The sequence below is a fragment of the Drosophila tropicalis genome, unplaced genomic scaffold (assembly GCF_018151085.1).
Source record: "Drosophila tropicalis isolate 14030-0801.00 unplaced genomic scaffold, ASM1815108v1 contig_593, whole genome shotgun sequence".
Taxonomy (NCBI): domain Eukaryota; kingdom Metazoa; phylum Arthropoda; class Insecta; order Diptera; family Drosophilidae; genus Drosophila; species Drosophila tropicalis.
Genome location: NW_027173070.1, coordinates 5,879,841 through 5,887,210, shown reverse-complemented (window position 1 = coordinate 5,887,210; position 7,370 = coordinate 5,879,841). Strand labels below are relative to the sequence as shown.

The window sequence follows — 7,370 nt, the reverse complement described above, 5'->3', positions numbered from 1 at the left end:
ACGCGATAGACCAGATCCTTTTGCTTCTCGTAGTCTTGCTTGTAACTATTTTGCTAGTGCTTCGATTAAAGACGAGGGGCAAAAACTATGTGTGTGAATATACATACATACATTTGTAATTGTTTTCTTGATGAAACTTTCTGCAAGTTGGAAATACTTATCCCCGAATTGTAACCAAATTTTGAAGTCAGATGACTTTCAAATCAGTCCCAAAAAATAACACAAAGCCTCTGAACATATTTATTTTGTACATGTTTAAGCTATCAATAGTAATTGTTTAACATCAAGTGGGACATTAAAAGGTACTTCAAAATGTGCAGATCAGCTGTTCAGGCTTGTCGCTGTTGCACTTGTTAAGCCGCAATTTCCCTACTTCTCTTATGTCGACAAGTAACAAGTAGTCAATATGTTTTTCCGGGAGTTGATATGTTTACATCAAGTTGATCTCCTCTGAAAACTTCGAGTTAAATGTAGGTATTGAGTAAGACAATTAATTAATATACACACAATTAAAATGATATAAAATATCGCATTTATTTGTTCAATTGGTTTCATTTAATAACATGACAAAGTGCTTAATTTATTTCAATATTATAAAAAATCGTAGAATCTAGAGATTATGATAAATCGTTGACAAATGGCGTTACAAACGGACGAAAGTCCCACCGACCAGTTAAATTGACACGGTCGTTGTGAACCGTCATCCGGTCGCACCGTACCATTACCATTATGGGGACCTCTCCATTTTTTTTTTGTTGCCCGTTACACATTTAAAATAGATTAAAAATCTGTTCTGTGGGTGGTTGGGTTGGTTAAACAAGTGGCTTAGTTTTTTTCCTCCTGTTTTTATGCACCGTCAACATCATTTGCTGCACCTGCCAGCGGCATCCTCACATGATAATTTATCAATGGCTGCTGCTCTGGACATTCGCCCAGCTCCTCCGAAACCCGATTATCAAAAGGACATTAGAAACCGTTGACAAGTTGGCCTGCAAGCAAAAAAATTAAAAAAGAACTGTTAAAGTGATGAAAAAATTGGACAGGAAAAGGTGATGCATTTGCATTCATTTTTTTATCTCCTCGCTGCCGCATTGCATTTGCCAGGAAATACATAAATTTCATTTGTTATATCTGACTTGATCATGCGATATATATATACGGATGGCACTATTTTATAATAATAATAAAGAAAGTGGTAAAGTTTTCTGTATGCATAAAAAACAAGTTTCTTTTTCCGTCGTTCAGCCACTCGAAAGTAAGTCAATAAAAATCTTTCTTTTTGTTTGGCATCGGCATATTTTATTTTCTGCTGGCTTAGCCAACTGTCGCCATAGTTGCCATAGGATGAAGTATGAACGGGGCTTTTCCGGTGGAATTTGTGGTTACGTCTCAATCGTCTAGTTTTTCTTCATTCTTTTTCTTGTCGCATTTCCCATTCCCCAGGTTTTTGTTTGATTTTGATCTTCTTCTTGTAATTCCTCCATTAAACTTTCTTTTTAGCGCCGCCCTAAAGTATGCTTTAAAGAGACAAAACACCTGCGCTGTACAAAATTTTTGAGGGCTTACAAATATTTATCTGCCCCTTGTCTTAAGCCCCATTTCAATTGTTTTCTTTTGCTGTCTTTTCGTCAACAAAAATCAATTTTCGGCACATTACAAGTACACATACACACACACACACACAGAGAGAGAGTCTCAGCAATAAGTTGATTTTATTATTTACTCGTATTTGCTGTTTGACAGATTTACTTGGCTGCCCTTTCTTAAAAATGAGCGGGGCGTGTTAGGGTAGGGTGGGGTGGGGTGTTGCTTTAAAATTGCCTCCTGGGGGAAGAAAAAGACTGCAGTGCGACGTGGCTGACTGACTGGTTGGCTGGCTGTCTCACTGGTCTGGGCTGGGCATGGCAAAAGGGATAAAGAGATAAATCGAAATAAGGCAAAAGACTTCTACCCCCAAGCCCCATTTTGCTTCTCTTCTGTGTCTCCTTCGTGCATGTTTGCTCAGAAATCTTTTGGGCAAATAAAACACGAGTGAGCCAAAGATTTTTACGTTTTCATTAGAGACATTGAGAAAGAAAGGGAGAGAGAGAGAGAGAGACGGCAAGTTTACTGCAACTTTATCTTATTTTACAAACTACTTTAGGCAATTGATTGTGAGTGTATAAGTGGCTCATAGCTGCAGCAGCAGCATGTGTGTGTATTATGTGTGAGTGTGTGTGTCTGCTAAAAGGTGGCGGCAACTGATTCAGAGCTTTTTGATGTCTGCTTCGGTTTTTTCCTCTTTTTTCTCAGTTTTTTTTGTCGTTTCTCTTTTTTCCATTTTCTTTTGCATTCAGCACAAAGCCTAAGCACTTTATATATATGCATGTATGTGTTAGGTGTGTATGTGTGTGTGTGTCTCTGAGGCAATGAAGTGCATTTGAAGCACACTTGATGCACGTACAGCACGCAGCGCTTTTTTTAGACGTATTGTAAATGACTGCAAGGAGCAAGGAAAAGAGAGAGTAAAAGAAAAGACGCAAAGGGGACACGCGGTTCGTTAGTTCACAGGCACAGGACATAGAACAGGACACAGAACAGTTAAGGACAGACAGGAAGTGTATCTATATGTGTGTCTGTGTGTGTGTGTGGGCGTCTGTTTGATAAGTGGCAGCAATTTTTTGTACTCAGTTGCTTCTGTTGATTCTTCTACTGCCGTTGCTGCTGCTGTTGCTGTTGCCTAGTGTCACACTACGTCATCTTTTCGCTTGATACATTCTTCATTCAATTTTTTTCTGTTTCCACTCTCTGTGTGTTCTCTAATGAAATTGTTAATTTTTGTTAGCAAAGTCACGTACACGATGTGTTGATGAGAGCTGAAGAGCCACGTTGCTGTTGCCCACTGGCAATTGGCAGAGTACATCCAACCAAAGACAAACTAGAGAAGCTGATGCTGATGTATGTATGTATGTAGGTGTTGGTTTTTAGGCTTCAAGATTGTTCAGTCACTCAGTCAGTTTGTCCTGCTTCTTCTGCACACTCATAAGTTAAATGGCCCTTGTTGTTTTTATGGCCCCGTTTTTTTTCCCCCTCCCATCGACATATTTATGAGGGAGAGCAACAGTTTCAGTTTCAGTTTTTGTATTGAAAAGTTGAGCGTGATTTGTCTATGCCATCACTTCTTGAAGGCATAATGTTGCTGTTGCTGTTGTTGTTGTTGCACGTGCAACGTGTAACGAAACGAACCAAACACATCAACACACAGACCAAAAAGAAAAAATCGAAAAAGTCGCATTGCAGCAAATTTTTCTGTTACGCTTGCCAAGAAATAAGGGAGAAAAGTAAGAAGAAGCAGGTCCCTGGTTTTGGCCATTAATACCATTTACCCCTACTAACCCCCCCCAACCCTCCTCAGGTTCTGCCTGGCACGTAGCCCATTCTCGTTTGCTGTGTGTAGTTTTGCCCAAAATACATATTACGTATACGCCAAGTGGCTCGCTTGCTAGCTAGCTGAACTGACTGTCGCGCTTCACTCCACTCCACTCTTTGTTTGCAATTGCATTTTATTCAAGTTGCTTCATTTTTTTTTTTTTGGTTTTTTGTTTTTTGTTCCTTCTGCTGTTTCTCTTTTATTGTATTTATGCACAAGGGCAGAACGAAACAAAACTCCAAAAATGGCAAAATGTCTGCGTGGCATGCATATTCTTTGCTCTCTCTGCCTGTCTCTCTCTTTCTCTCTTTATTTTTGTTCTCTTCTTGTTTTGCATAAATTAAATTGCCTGAAAATTTCATTACAACAACAATTAAGTGGAGATTTGTGAAAGAATTTGAATTTTTATGGCAACGCAAAAGACCAAAAAACCAAAGAAAGAAACTCAAATGGAAACCAAGAAGAAATAATAAAATAAATCCTTTAAAATTGCTACAAAATTGGTTAACATTATTCTACTAACTCTACCACCTTAACCTCACACACCTCTTTTATGGTTTTCTCTACGTTTTCATTTCTCTAGGACAAGCGAAATAAAAAAAGCGTTTTCAATAAAAGCAGAACACACAAAAACACCCAACAAAACCCCATCATCAGCTTTCATCTTTGACAAAGGTACACATGGCGTATACGTAATCTGTTTAAATACACAATAAATAATCACAACAACAAGAAAAGCAACAAAAGGGCAGCAGCTGCTCCATATGCAGTAGCAAAAAAGAAATTTACATAAAAACCAAAGCCGGAACAATGTGCGATATAATGCAAAGTGGATTGGCCGGGGGTGGAGAAGAAAAAAGGAGCTGCACGTTCTCTAGATGTTTGAGTGTGTGCCAGCATGTGTGTGTGTGTGTGTGTGTGTATTTTGGGTGGGCAATCATGAACATGCCATAATGTTCTGTGACCACGACTATTAAATCAACACGCGGCGCCAAGGCTTGCAAAACTCTGGCCACACTCGGGTGCGGCACGCACACACTCACATATACACAGGCCACCCCTGCCCCCCTCTATACACACACACACACACACACAAAGTCTAAGGGCTGGCAAAAATATATATTTCCATATGATTTATTATTATTTCGTGCGGTTTTTACGCTATTATTTAAATTTTAAATAGCTGTAAAGTGCACACACACTTACACACACACACACACACATAACACACGCGCGTTCTCACACGCACAGAATACACAAATACACACACATAGACAAGCAGTTACTGAGAGAGTCCTACATACACCCACTAAAAAAAATGCTTTATAGAAGTTACGATGAGCGTTTGTTGTTGTTGTTGTGTTTGTTGTTGTGTCATTATTATTATCGTGCATTGTTTGCTTGCTGTTGTTGTTGTTGTTATTGTTGGTGCTGCTGTTGTTTGGTAGCCATTTTGTGGTAAATAGAGTCGTTTAAATGCATACACAGAATGCATCCACTCATATCCTCCAATCCGACCATTTGCTCTCTCTCTCTCTCTCACCATCTCTCTCTTTGTTTATTTGTTTGTATGTGTGTTTGTGTGTCTGTATGTGTGTGTACGAAGTAGCGAGATTTTATAATAACATTCATAATGCAACGTTTGCATGTCATTGGCAACAAGCAGCGTCAGTGGCAGCAATAAAAGCAACAACAATGAAGACACGCAAATTGCAATTTTTACATAGCATACTTTTCAGGGCTGCTTGCTGCCTGCCTTCCAGCAGCTCCCTCCATTCACTTGCTCACTACTCTCATCATAATAATGTAATAAAAAAATAAATAAATAAGTGAATGGTCCCTACATCCCATTACCCCTGATCCTACCACCCTCCTCCACTAGCAGTTAGCTCCAGCTGCAATTCCTGACAACAAACTGAACAATAACTAATGGAAAATTTACCTAAAATGTTTTTCAATTTAATTTTCTGTTTTTTTTCGGCGAAAGTTCAGCTGTAATACCAAGACTCTCTTTATGGAGACGTAAAGTTTTTAAAAGGATTTTTCATTAGATTTTTGCTGGATTTATTGAAGTTATTATAATTCAATTTACATCAAAATTAGTTGCAAAACTTACTACAAATTAAAGCATTTGAAATTAGTTTAGTTAAACGTTTATATTATTAATCAAAAAGTATTTAATAAGTTAATACATTATCTTCTCCTAAAGCTAAATGGTTACCTATTCAATAAGTCCACCCTACAACTATAATACTAGTCCCTTGAAATCTCACCTAACATGAAATTTTCTTTCAATACTCTGTGCATAAGCAATTGGATTGAGTAGGAGGCATAAATATGTAGTCGGTTGTTGGAATAATCCCATACTTAATGAAGTCTCTGGCGGTCGAACACGAACGACAATAAAGGGCGGTCTCTGGCCAACATTATTAACCATGGTAAATGGCAAATAAAATGTTAGATCAAAACAAAGTCCAGTTGTGAAAAGCGACAAGTTATTTTTATGACCTAATAATAAAATTGGTCAAAATGTGTGTAAATGCAGAGAAGAAAAGCTGTTTTTTTCAAATCCATAAAGTACATAATTTTCTCATCAGAGTTTTAGCCAAGTAAATCGACTGTGGTCTGTAAGTTTGCATGCTTTTCTAGGTTGTTAAACTTAGGTGTCGGCTATGAATCAGTGGAATTGAAGGAATTTCTATTATATATGACTCTTTAGTGAAGAAATTCTAGAAAAAAGGAACTTAAAGATATGTTAGCCTAAGAAGTAAAGTAAAATTTGATTTAGCTAGATTTTTATCAGTCTCAGTCGGAGTCTGTGCCGGCATGAGGTCAATCTAATCAATCTCTTATCAATCATGCGGCTAAGAAAAAAAGAAGCCAAGATTTCAGCTAAAATTTAGCAACTTTTCTACTTGAATTTAAAGTTAAATCTAATTTCAAATTGAATAAGCTATAAAATCGAAATAATAATTGATATTTTCTAATCAAGTGTCTAGTATGTTCTTTAACTGCCTTCAGTTGCTTTCCTCTGTGTGTTCAAATATGTTGGCCACTATTCCCATTTTGGCCATTATGGGTTAAAACATTTCATGTTCGATTCGAATGGCCAAGTTTCTGGCTCAAGTTTCAGGCTCATTACTTGACACAGCTCACACGATAAGCGTGTGTGTAGAGCTCAAATTCCTCCTCTCACTCTATGTCACTCTCTCACTCGGTTGGCGCTTAGCGGATTTTGTGACAAGCCAAGGCAAACGGCAGTGTTCCGCCCCACATTTTGGCTCATAGTCTCCCCCTCCCCCCTCATGTCAAACCAATCATTTGTAATGTGGCTCATGTTGAGCTCTATTGATTTTATTTCGTCTTCGTTTTTCCTATTCTAGCCAAAAAGACAAAAGTTATTAGCAGCTGAAAGACATTAAGTGACAGAGATGGGAGACAAGACAGTCAAACTGAATGATGAAATTGAAAAATTCCACCCAAAAGCAAAACCAAAAAGACAATGAAAAAAGATCGGCACGCGGCTATGAAACAGAACAAATTAAGCAAATTAGCTCAGCGAAAGGAAGCTGCCGCATAAATGTTACTCAATGTCAGCATGGCGTATACTTAATATTACAAATGTGAGTGGAACACAAGGGGAAACTTTTCTTGCGGTTCGTTTTTTTCTTTCTTCTGTTTGGCCTGCAACATAAAGCAAATAAGAAATTTTTATTGTTGCCACGCTTCGCAGGCATTCCACGCTGTGTTTCATATTTGTGGCAACAAAATATATGCAAGACACACCACAGTGAGAGCTAAAGAGAGAAGAAGAGAAGGAGAGGGAAAACGCAGAAGCAAGTCCTGGTTAAAGTAAAACAAATAGAAATTTATTGCCTGGAATTTATGACAATTTATTTTTGGCATTCCTGTGTTTGTTTATTTTTTTTTTTTTTTTTTTTTTGTCGTTGTTTCTTTTGGT

The 7,370-nt window shown here is 37.9% G+C and overlaps 1 long non-coding RNA gene across 2 annotated transcripts in view; it reads right to left on the bottom strand.

Annotated features, from left to right (window-relative positions):
* Positions 1-616: 616 nt before the first annotated feature.
* Positions 617-7,370, bottom strand: part of LOC137578255 (uncharacterized) — a 52,067-nt gene continuing 45,313 nt past the window's right edge. For both annotated transcript variants that reach the window (XR_011032568.1, XR_011032567.1), the window contains exon 5: positions 617-989. This is a non-coding gene — a long non-coding RNA (uncharacterized lncRNA). The remainder of the gene's footprint in view (positions 990-7,370) is intronic.